The sequence below is a fragment of the Mus caroli genome, chromosome 1, assembly GCF_900094665.2.
Source record: "Mus caroli chromosome 1, CAROLI_EIJ_v1.1, whole genome shotgun sequence".
NCBI lineage: Eukaryota > Metazoa > Chordata > Mammalia > Rodentia > Muridae > Mus > Mus caroli.
This window is the reverse complement of record NC_034570.1, coordinates 123,769,730-123,782,168: the sequence shown is the minus strand read 5'-3', so window position 1 is coordinate 123,782,168 and position 12,439 is coordinate 123,769,730. Positions and strand designations below refer to the sequence as shown.

The window sequence follows — 12,439 nt, the reverse complement described above, 5'->3', positions numbered from 1 at the left end:
GACCAGGCTGGCCTCGAACTCAGAAATCCGCCTGCCTCTGCCTCCCAAGTGCTGGGATTAAAGGCGTGCGCCACCACGCCCGGCGGGATTCCCTCTTATAACACCTCCTCAAAGAGCTTCGGGATGCTTCTGGGTCTTGGGATTGACAATGGTTCAAGCTAAAGACAAGAAAAGGAGAGTCAGAGAAAGGTCGGGATAGACTCGGCTTGGCCCAACCATAGAATACACAGGGGCCAGGGGCTCAGGGTTCCCAGAGACAGCCACATGTACACAACCATTCTCCAGATCTACATGGGACACCCAGTGGGCCCATAATAAATAGGAGGTTTGTGTGGAGGTCTTTCAAAATTCAACTAACCAACCCCATGGTTCCGTCAAGATTCATGGGTCCACAATAGAAGTAATTTTCAGAGGTTCTTCTAGACCTATGTGTCTTCTGGGGGTACTTCGAGACCAGCAGACCTGTCTGAGCCCATGGTGGCAGAGTAATGGGGCATTAGGGAGATGCTAAGGTATTTGCTCTCACCAGCCTGCGTGCTTGTAGGACCAAGGCTGTGAGATGAGGTGAAGAGCAGGACGGCAATCTGACTCCGCCCACCAAGGTGGGAGGTGCTGCTGCAGGATGGCAATCTGACTCCGCCCACCAAGGTGGGAGGTGCTGCTGAAGGTTCAAAGGAACCTCAAGAGATTCAATCTGTTGCTTCTGCTCCAAATAGACCCTCCCAATATGGAAATGTGTTTGGGATTGATCTGTGAGCACATCCTTGTACATCCTGGCTAAGTAACTGACCCAGACAGCTAGGTCCTGAAGGATGTTCAGCCTCCCATACATTGTCTTCCAGACTGGAACGAAATCAACAGTGGGCTTGCCACAGAAGACAGGCTGGACTCCCTCTCTCTAAACCACTAGGTAGCATTCTCCGTGGTCTGAGTCTACCCTGTACACCCTCCATTTCTAACCCCCAAAGCATGAACAAACAGCTTGAGATCCCCCTGGAGGAGACAGATGCTGCTCCATTGAGCAGGAAACCACAAAGAAGTCAGGCATGCATTTTCTTTTGCCCAGGGGCTTTCTCTAGTTGCCCTTTTCTGAACATTTCCAGGCAAAGAGAGGCAGCTTCTAGCCTGGCAGGTCCTTGGGCTCTTAGAGAAGAGTGAAGAGGAGGAAGAGGAGGAGGAGGAAGAAGAGAAAGAGGAGGAGGAAGAGGAAGAGGAGGAGGAAAAGGAGGAGGAAGAGGAAAAGGAGGAGGAGGAGGCTACAGCAGACTGATAACAGCCTTAGGCAAATCAAAGTAGAGAAGCCCCGAGGAGACAGCAGGGTGGAAGCCAGAGGGACAGGTCTCTCGGGCCTTAGTGCCATCAGCTCTCTAAACCCTACTGAGCCTGTTGGCTGGTTGATAGGAGAAAGAGTTCAAGGAGCTTACATCACCAGAGTTCAGGCTTCCTGAGCACAGAACCCAGGCTACAGTTCTGGTTCTCAGTCAACCATGTGGCTAAAGAAAAATAGGATAATGGGCCACTGGCAAATTTGCATGCAGTTTGCCCGAGAATATCATGAGTAAAATCAAAAGGTTCTCATGTCTGCCCAGGCCTAGTCCTGCCCTTTCGGCCATGTCCCCTAACCCTCAAAAGATGGTGAGGACAGGGACAGCTGCCCCTTCAGTGAGTTTGCATTAAGCTCTACGTACAATGGTCAGACACTGTGCAAGACCCTGGGATAGGACTCACGCTGGCAGTCCAGTGGGGGACAAGCCACTGTAAGCCAGAACTGCCGGAGGGCTCCATCCATAAGTCTTATGACATGACTCCAAGGGACAGGGTTAGACACAGCCATGTCTACTCTCAGGCCTCTGTGTCCTCATCACGTCTTTAGAATGACCTGGCTTCTGAAGTCTGCCTCCTGGGTAATCATACCTGGGTATGTATGGCAAGAGAGCGGAAGCAGGAGAATGTACCCAGTAACCCCACAGAGGAAGCCGTGTCTAGAGTCTGAGGAGGGTGTGGAGAAGAACCAGTATCTGTCTGTCACAGCTTTGATGGAACTGGACCTTTTGAAAAGCAAAAACTGTTTCCAGCCTTAGGCCTGCCTCCGCTGGGGCACCCTTACAGGTCAATAAACTGGCACCCTGAGGACTTCTTGGAGGGACAGTCCCTTTTCTCTCAATAGAGAACCTAGGCACCAAGGAAGGAGCTGACTTCCGCTGCTAAGTTAGCCCTGAGCTAAGTTGCTCACTGGCAGAGGAAAGCATCTTTGAAAATTCACCAGGGAAGATTGAATCAGACCAGGGGAGAAGAGTCAGCTAATGAAGACTGAAGGCTGAACACCCGTGCTTCCAAAGGGAGGTTGTGGAATGTTGGTTGGGAAGAAGGGCTCTCCCTCTAGCCCCCAGGCGCCCTCTCCTGATCAGCTCTGGGGAGGCAGGGGCCTTCCTTTAAGGGTACTCTATCCATGTTCAGGGACCCTTTCTCAAGAGGGGGAGTATCTATTTTCGCCAAGGCTCCCTTGCTGGGCCTCTATCCTCGCCAGGGTTCCTCCTCCTGGGTGGCCTCTCTGCGGACCTTGTTAGGTATGCAAGGGCCCCTGAGTGGGAAGAGGGGTGAGAGAAAGCTCAAAGCCCAGAGGTCCTATCAAACCCCGAAGCCACAGTGACTGGAAAGGATTGGAGGGAGAATGAAAAAGCTGGTCTACCCCTCCTCCCGGGTATATATTTGCGGGAGTTGGTGGTTTTGCACTGGTCATGGCTCCTCCCCGCCTCTTGCACAAGGGCTTCCAGGACCTCTCTGTGTTCCTGGGGTACCAGACACCGCTGTTTCTCCCTTCTATGGGCCGAATGCACAGGTGTCACAAAGTCCTGGTCCCTGCCTCAGTTAGAGCCCCTTCTTCATCTCATTCCACCAGGCGGCGAAGGAAAGAGGGAAGCACTCAGAGTGGCTAAGCCAGGGGAGGTAGACCCGAGCTTTTAAAGAGCTAGCTCCCTCACATTCCCTCCTGAAGCGCACTGGCTGTGAAATCCTTTAGAAGGAACAAAGGCAATGGAGCCTGGATGGGGGGCTTCATTTTTGCCTAGCCAGGACAGTGGTTGGCGCAGGCAGCAGCGGGGCAGATCTGGCTTTCAGGTGAGCCTGCCGGAGCTGGAGGAGCCCTGCCCAGCCCAAAGCAGAGACGCCAGTTCTTGGCGGTTCCCGGCCCCCCAACCCGGCCCGCAGAGGGGTCGACGACTCCCAGCACTTTCTGCCTGTTTTCCGCTCTGTACTCACAGTTCGGATGCTGAGCCGGCTCCTCTCTTGCACTCACTTCCTTTGTCTCCCTCTTTCCCTCTCCCTCTCCAACCTCTCTCTTCCCTCCCGGTCTGATTCTCGACTGTAGCTTCCAGCGGAGAAAAATAATTATTCTTCTCAATGGGTTCGCACGGGGCGCGCGCGCGTACACACACACACACACACACACACACACTGCCTGGGTACCCAATCAATGCACAAATCTTCGGGGTCCCTTTAACCTCTGCGGATGACTCCAGGAGTTAATTATGAAGCCTATTTTGGCATGGCATAAATATGCATTAAGGGATGAAATGACAACCGACGCGCTGAACTTCAGGGAACTGGCATTTAGACAGACTTCGCCTCGCCCCCGCCCCTCTCCCGCTTGCTCCCTGGCCGCACAAACCACCTCCAAAGCCTCGCGCCCTCCGGGGCTCGCAGGGGCCATCGCCGGCTCCTCCGGGAACTCCCCGCACCTCCGGCTCCCCCTGCGGTGGGGCAGACCCCCGCGGGCCGCCTCCCTCCAGCCCTCGTCCCGCAGCCCGCCTGATCCCGGCCCGGGCCGGGTTTCCATCTGAGAGCAGCGGCTAGCTGCGTCTGGGGAGGAGCCGGAGGCGGCCGGCTACCTGCCCGAGTTCTGCGCGGGCGAGAAAGACCGCGAAGCGGGTCCCGCTCTCTGCCCCGCGCTGCCACCTCGCGCCTTCGGGTCCCGACCCGCATCCACACACGCGCCCTTACACACGCGCGCGCACACACGCACACTCACACGCACCGCCCGGCGCGCATCGGCACTCCCGCGCGCGCTCACGCCCGCTCACACTCAGGCTGTAACAAAGGAAGGGGCCAGCGCTGCCTTACTTTTCTTCCGCTTCTCTTTTGCAGCCCCCCAGCCCGGGCCCGGCGCCCGGCCCACCCGCCCTCCACGCCCCCCGACGGCGGCGGGCGGCCGGCAGCCGGAGCGGCGCGGCGCGGCGCGGCGGCAACTTTGCGCCCGGCGGGCGGGAGACAAAAGCGGCGGCGCTGCCGGAGGCCGCGCGGCCAAGGTGTGCTCGCTAATTGTCAGGAAATGTGTGTGTGCGCGGCCCGAGCCCGCGGGCGGGGGAGGGGTGGCCGCGGGAACGAGAGAGAGGACGAGGGGACCACCCCACCCCCCAGCCCACACCACTCGCCCGCGCTCGGCACCCGAACCGGGATTAGAGAATAAATTATCTGCTGTCTTCTCATTGGGCCGCGGTTGAGGACGCCGTCGGCGGCGCCGGGCTGGGAGCTCGCCCAGCTCTTTGCATTCACTGCACAGCTCCGGCTCGCCTCTCTTCGCGGGGGCTGAGAGCCCGGGGCTGGACTCCAGACACCAGAGAACACCAGTCGTCTGGCCACGCCGCCCCTTCTCCGACCTAGCCTGACCCCTACTCCCTTCCCAGTGTGTCTAGTGACAAGAGATTGGGGAGCTGGGCTAGGGGTCTCGGGGAGCAAGAGCTCGTTAAGCTCTCCTCCTTTCCTTCACATCCCCTCCTCCGAAGGAGGACAGTGCTGGATAACTGAGGACCAACACCTGGGCCTCAGCCATCACAACCAGAGGACTTAGAGGGCCCTACTAGGGGATTGCTTCAGTGACCCGGAACCTGGCCTCCATTCCTACGGGACAACAATGAGAAAGACAGAAAGGGTTCCTCTATCTGTCCTCTAGCCTGTTCAATCCCAACCCAGGCTCGCTCTGCATACTTCCTGGACCTGCCTTTGACCCTCCAGGGAAGAGAACTTAAAACTACTTGCATAGGAAATGCCCTCTGGGAGCTCCTTGCCAAGAACCCATTCATTTATTTAGCAAGCAACACTTAGACCATCCTGCGCGGTGGCATCGACTTAAGGAGGCATCAGGAGTACCAAGCAAAGTAGCAAGACTGAGAGCAGGCAAAGCCCAGCTTGGGAGGTGGTGCGCCTCTACTGTTGGGAAAGATCTGAACCCCAAAGCAGGAAATGATTCGTTTCCCTTCAGTCATTTATGCGATAAATGATTTAGCATGTCTTTCACACCAAGTTCTGGGGTGAGCATTGAGGACATACCCAGTCCCCTGGGGCACACAGGCAAGATGGACACTAGTGTGATAGGAACTAATTAGGAAGTGTGTATCTGTGTATGTGTGTATCTGTGTGTGTGTGTGTGTGTGTGTGTGAGAGAGAGAGAGAGAGAGAGAGAGAGAGAGAGAGAGAGAGATGAGGAGCCCAGAAAGGTTTCTCTGAAAAAAAGAAGAGCTAAAGGATGAAAGATGGGATGTGGAGGGAAGAGAGAGTTCTAAACAGAGGGATTTGTAGGTCCATGGGCTGCTAGAAACTGCTTATTTGTAAGCAACCGCATGTCCAAATAATAGACAGGGTGCACAGAGGGAGGAGGCCTGGGGAAATTAGGAGTGGTCCTTAGAGTTACTCTTCAGGTTCTGCAAAGTAACACCCAGAGGATCACTCCTGTATTGCCATCTTTTAAAGTAGCCCATATCTATCCTGCCGCTGTCTGCTGCAACTGAGCCAAATGGATGTTTGCTAATCCAGACATCCTAGTGGAGAGACTCCACTTCATCTGTAACACTGGGCCATCGTGTGGGAGAACCTACCGTGCACTGGCCTGGACCCCTTTCCATGAGCTGGGAAAATTAGCTTGCCCAGCACTTCTGCCTTTGTCAAGTATGGGTTCTCACAACAGTCCTGTGACTAAGTTTCCGTCCTGAGGATAAACGAGAAACTGAGTCAACAAGAGAGAGCGGGCTGCCTGGTGCCACATACAGATTCAATGCTCGAGCAGAGTTTGTGGCTTTCTGCCTTCTCTACTAGCATACAGCATCCCTCCCTGCTGCTGTCAGTGATCCTGAGGAGGACAAGGGCTAAGGGGTCCTCTGGCTCAGCCAGAACCTTCAGCACCTGGGACAGGGCTCTGCACGCCTTTTCTCACCCCAACCAGTTTCCCCAAGAGAAGGAATAATTGAAGAATAAAATTAGGAGCAAGTCGCTGGGGACACTGGATGAACCTTGAACTTTGGATTTGCTTACTGCCTTTCTGAGCCATGGTTCATTCCTTCATCCCCCAAATGGTACTCACAACGATGGGAAGTTCTCATGAAGACTAAAGTTGTAATGTGTGGAGCATCTGTGGAAAAGCACAAGCCATTGATCGGAAACAGTAGTTACCGCTGGGAAGGACTGGGGAGGGGGACAGTGCCTACATAGAAAATGTATTGTTTAGTAGTTGCAAGGCTCAGCCTGTATTATCTGTGCAAAATAAATAATGCCGCATTTTTTTTTCTTTTGGTTTTTCGAGACAGGGTTTCTCTGTATAGTCCTGGCTGTCTTGGAACTCACTCTGTAGACCAGGCTGGCCTCAAACTCAGAAATTCACCTGCCTCTGCCTCCCAAGTGCTGGGATTAAAGGCGTGCACCACCACGCCCGGCATAATGCCGCATTTTTATGAGATAGTAAAACAATACAACACTTGATGCACCTTTGTTGAACTGGGTGGGGTTTTGTAGTCTAAAACACCAAGGTGAGCTGTAAGGAAGAGCACTGTCTCTTTTAGAGAGTGAATGCCACCGGGGTATTTGCACACAACCCCGGCACAGGTAGAGATGGTTAACCAGCTCTCATGTTTTCTAGCCTAGAAGCTTTGCAGTTCAAACCCTGGGCCACAGAGGAAAAGAGTATCTGCGGAGCATGCTGCTGTTACTGAGAGACCCAAACCCCTGTAGAGGACAGAAAGGTCAGGGTGCAACAGACAGAGGTCTGAGCCATTTCCCCTGTCCCCATCCCAGTGGGCCCTTATGTCCAGAGAAGACAGATGGGAAACATTTGGGTCTGGAAACTTGCATTGTGTTTCTTAAGCTGAGCAATCCAGTTTCCTGCCTGGCAGCCTGTGGCTTGCAGAAAAGCTGAGAGCAGCAGGTGCAAACCTAAGAAGAGAGGGCACCTTCTCCTGTTACCTGCACGTACTGCGTCCTGAGCCAGGACAGGGCAGCTATTCATCGGGCAACACAAAGAGACAGTCTCTCAGCTACATGATGACCAGGCCAGGTCACCTCAGACACTGGCAGAACATCAGTGGGAATCTTAGAGGCCTCTCGGAGGAAAGCTTTGGACTGATAACTGGTGGTGCTGGGGGAGGGGTTGGGAGAGAAAGGAAGCACCCTAGAGAAGGAAAAGCCTGCTGTGTCCCAAGGAGAAGGGCAGATATGATGGGAGAGACTAGAAAGGTAGAAATTAAAATAAGTTCAGGGGAGCTGGAAAGATGGTTCATAGGGTAAGAGCACTTGCTAAACACTCTTAAGGACCCGAGTTCAAGTCCCATAACCCATGTAAAAATCCAGGTGTGGAAAGGGACACCTGTAACCCCACTACTGTGTGAAGTGGAAATGTCTGGTTTCTTTGGAAACTCTGGAAGCTGTCTTATGAGAGGTCCTGGGATGTTTTTCTGGATGCTGTCTTGAGAGGGGACGTTTTCCTGAGACAGACACGTGAGAGGGTGTTTTGCTGGAGCAGGAGCTTAAGAGGGCACATGATATTTGCAAAGAGTATAAGTAGGACCCCCCCAAACAGAGAGAGGATGCTCCTGCCTTGCTACTCTTTGCAACGACTCACTGACCTTCACTTCATAGAGAGGAATGTGCCGAAGAGACTTCTTGTGATATTCTGGCTGATTTTTGTCTTTTCAGCTGGTGTGTGCAGATTCAGCCAAGTCTTGCAGTCTCTGCTGGATCAAGCCACTGCTACTGATTCGTGTCTGATGTGTGCTATTGGACTGGACTGCTGGTATCCTGACAACATAAAGCTGAATCACCTCAAAGAACTACTACTAAACAGATCCACGGCCCCTTTTCATATTAATCTTCTTCCTCCCCTACCTCTGAGAGTCGGCTAGAAGGGAGGTTGAAGCATCTAAGACACTAAATAAAGTAGGTTTAGAGAAAAATCGGAGCCTACAACTGTGTGTGGGTGGAGACAATATGGTTACTGGGCTCATTGGCTGCCAGCCTATCTCCAGGTTCAATGAGAGGCTCCATCTAATAAGGTAGTGAGTGATAAGGCAGGGTACCCAGGCATCCCCTCTGGTCTCATTACGCACATGGGTATCCACGCCTGCACACACACACACACACACACACACAGGTACACAGGAAAAAAAGTATAGGAGGCTAAGGAAATGGCTTGGTGGGTAACTCCTGAGCACCTGAATTCAGACCCTAGCTACCCACATTTTAGAAAGAACTGTCTCCTAGTCCTGGGAGACAGAGACAGTATGGTCCTGGGGACTTGCAGTCTGGCCAGTCTGTTACTTCAGTGAGTTTAGAGAGCTTCAGGTTTGGTAAGAAATCTTGTTTGAAAAACTAAAGCTATAGAGGAAGACATTTGACGTTAACCCTTGACCTCCATACATGTGTACACTGTAAACACACACACACACACACACACACACACACCAAGTAGAATAATCCTTCCATAGAAATGAGAAGTGCCAAGTATGGTGGTACAGCACACCATTTGAGAGGTGGAAGCAGAGAGATCATGAGTTCTAGGCCTGGGCTACACAATGAGACCCTATCTTTTTAAAATAATTAATTAATTAATTTTGTGTATATGAGTACACTGTCACTGTCTTTAGACACACCAGAAGAGACCATTAGATCGTATTATAATATGGTTGTGAGCCACCATGTGCTTGCTGGGAATTGAACTCAGGACCTCTGAAAGAACAATCAGTGCTCTTAACTCTGAGCCTTCTCTCCAGGCCCTCTCTCTGTTTTTTGTTTGTTTGTTTGTTTGTTTGTTTTGTTTTGTTTTAGGGAGAGGGTTGAAATGTGGCGGTATATTATTTTAATTCCAGCATTCAGAGGGCTAAAGGCAGGCAGATCTCTGTGAATCTGAGGCCAGACTGGTTTACATAGAAAATTACAGGTCAGGCAGGGACCACACAGTGAGACCCTGTCTCAAACAAACAAACAAGCAAACAAACAAACAAACAAACAAAAATCACAGGCCTAGGGAAGTCTCAAATGAATACATAAATTAACAGCTCAATCAATAAACAAACAAACAAGTAAATGTGTGAGCAGCCTGGGGCTGGAATGGCTGTTTTCCAGAGTGAAGAAAACATCTTCTGGGCTGGAGTGATGGCTCGGTGGTTATGAGCACTGACTGCTCTTCCAGAGGTCATGAGTTCAATTCCCAGCAACCACTTGGCAGCTCACAACCATCTGCAATGGGATCTGATACCCTCTTCTGTTATGGCTGAAGACAGCATAAGTGTACTCACGTATATAAAATTAATAAATCTGAAAGAAAGAAAGAAAGAAAGAAAGAAAGAAAGAAAGAAAGAAAGAAAGAAAGGAAGAAAGAGAGAGAGAAGGAAAGAGAGAAAGAAAGAAAGAATCTTCTATCTCAGCAATTTCCCAGAAAAATGCCTGTGTTGAGGGGCTGGGTTGTTTTAGTGTGGGCCAGGGTTTGGTCAGAAGACCGGGAGGTGCTGAAATTTCAACACTGCATTTCCTTATTTGTTTGTTTCTTCCTGCCCACCTTGTCCTAATTAAGGCAAAATCTAACTAGAGCCCAGCCTTCAGTCTTGAAAACATTTGTGACTTTCATGGAAGGGACAAAGTACAATTCTTTTTTTTTTTTTTTTGGTTTTTCGAGACAGGGTTTCTCTGTATAGCCCTGGCTGTCCTGGAACTCACGTTGTAGACCAGGCTGGCTTCGAACTCAGAAATCCGCCTGCCTCTGCCTCCCAAGTGCTGGGATTAAAGGCGTGCGCCACCACGCCCAGCTCAAAGTACAATTCTTTTCCATGCTAGGCTGTCAGAGGTACTTAGAGATTATCATCACCCACGGAATTCTGTGAAGTCACTGTGTTCTCCACCTGGGGCTAGGGCCTGATCCAACAGCAATACTGAGGCCTGGCCCTGGTTCTTCTACTGAGAACATAACTCTCTATATGCAGCCATCGCTTAGGGAACAGTGCGTGGCATAGTTCTTCACACGGGTATGGAAATCAGTTTCATTAACTTTCTGACCAGGCTTCATTCATAGCGGCCAACTAACTTCGGACTGTGCTTTAGCTTTTATGCAGAGGATTAAACCCAGCCCTGTATGTGGCTTTAACTAATGAACCACCTTGCTCAGCAACAGTGTCAGGAGAAGACCCACCACTTCTCTTGTCACATGTCCTATCCTCTCCCGTGTCCTCCACAATCATGCTCTAGAAGCCACACACCTCTCTGTAAGAGCTGCTGATCAAACCCCACGCCCCGCTTCTCATTGCCTTCTCAACCCTTCCTAACTTGTCCTCTGGAAGGATCCTCAAACTCTGGCCTTAGCATGCCCTTTTCTGTCCTGCCATGCTGACCCCTGCCTGACCACAGAAGACTGTAAACAGACTTTTGGCTATTTTTATGGGATCCTTTTTTGGTCTCCCCTTCTCCACCCCAATCCCTTCCAACCTCCCCCCCCCCACCGCGCCCCTGCTAGAGCATGAGGCAAGGCATAGTCTGCTGCTGTGGACAATTTAAACCAGTCCCATTTCCCACCCCCAGGATTAATACAAAACCATATGCCTATCACATTCCTGTATATAAAGAAACCAAAATTCTTATGACAGAAGACGCTCCTTCCATAGACAGGGCTGAAGTGCAGAGAACAGTGAGGTAGGCGGGTCTGAGCTATTTGCTGACCTCCTGCAGAAATGCCGGCACCCCCCATAGGAGTGCATTAGACCCCTGCTTTGCTGCCATCGTGGCCATTCGTTGTGTAACCAGAAGCGTGTTGATATCTAGGAACACCATTCTCTACATCCTCAATGCCATCCTTGCCAGGCATCTGTCACTGATTCTCCTGCCTTTCCTCTAACACCTTTCTTGAATATGTTCCTTCCAACTCACAGGGATCTAATTCATGGATAAAGCTCGCTGTTTGCCACGCCCACATGAGCCCCTCCCTGCATCAGCTCAGCCTCCTGTGAGTCCCATACTTCTTCCCTTACCGACTCCCTGCCCTTTTCATGCATCCTCTCCTCCATTGATTTTGCTGGACAAAACATCCACTTTTGGTTAAATCCAGACAGCTTCTCAGCCTTCACCTGTACTGAAGGAAGTCTCACCATCTCTCTGAGTGACTGGTTGATGGACTAGCCTAACTCCATCTTAAGATTAAAAGCCATCTTGTAACAAGGTCAAAAACTAAGTGCATTCCTGTTTTCTGTAAAACTTGGATTTTACTAGGTCTTAGCCCATTTTCTGGAATTTGACCCTATACCCTAACTTCTACTCTGATAAGATAAAATGTTCTGCCAAATACTTTTGAAATGTTCAGCCAAGTTCCCACATAACCATATTTCCTCTAGAAATACCTCAACCCCTGAAACCCCCTGATCTTATAGTTTGGAGGGTTGTGTAAACCCCACTTTAGGGACAAAGTCCCATCCAACAGAGAATAAACCTTGCTTAGTCTCCTCCTGTGACTTCTGGTCCTGGTTCTGTTGGGATCCTGTCTGGGGTATAGAGAGATCCCTGAAAATCCTGTCCAGGGCACTAGCAAGATGTTGCCCTGTCCAGCTGCAGCTGCTGGTGGTGGCCATCTGTTTCTTATTTGTGTGTTTGTCTTTGTTTATTTTGTTTTGCTTTTGTCTTGCACCTGGTTCTTGGTCCCATGTTTTGTTCTGTGTTGTGTTTGTCTCCTGCCCAGGGCACTGGTGTAAAGGTATGCTGCCTGCCTGGGTCTTGGATACTGAGAACCAAGGTGGCCAAGTGCGGCTAAATGTATGAATGAAAGTGGCTACATGGGTCTCTTTGACTCTGTGCATGTTCTGCATTCTATGTTTGCTGGCTGCATCTTTGCTGACTCTCTGTCCCTTGAATGTTTTGTGTTTACAGCTTCCTTCCTTCCTTCCTTCCTTCCTTCCTTCCTTCCTTCCTTCCTTCCTTCCTTCCTTCCTTTCTCCCTCCCTCCCTCCCTCCCTCCCTCCCTCCCTNTCCTTCCTTCCTTCCTTCCTTCCTTTTTTCCCCCTGTATCTGTTTCTTTAAACCTGCTATGGAGGGTCACTGCCCTGCCTCTGCTGACTGAAAACTTTTGTGTTGCTTTGCATTCCTCTCCTGGGTCTGCTGCTGGATGTGCCTGGGATTAAATGCCATACTGTGGCAGGCAGAAGGG

The 12,439-nt window shown here is 51.1% G+C and overlaps 1 long non-coding RNA gene across 1 annotated transcript in view; it reads right to left on the bottom strand.

Moving 5' to 3' along the window:
- The window catches only part of LOC110305098, an 18,483-nt gene extending 15,192 nt beyond the window's left edge, over positions 1-3,291 (bottom strand). The window contains exon 1 of the long non-coding RNA XR_002379133.1: positions 3,259-3,291. This is a non-coding gene — a long non-coding RNA (uncharacterized LOC110305098). The remainder of the gene's footprint in view (positions 1-3,258) is intronic.
- Between the last annotated feature and the right edge of the window lie 9,148 nt (positions 3,292-12,439).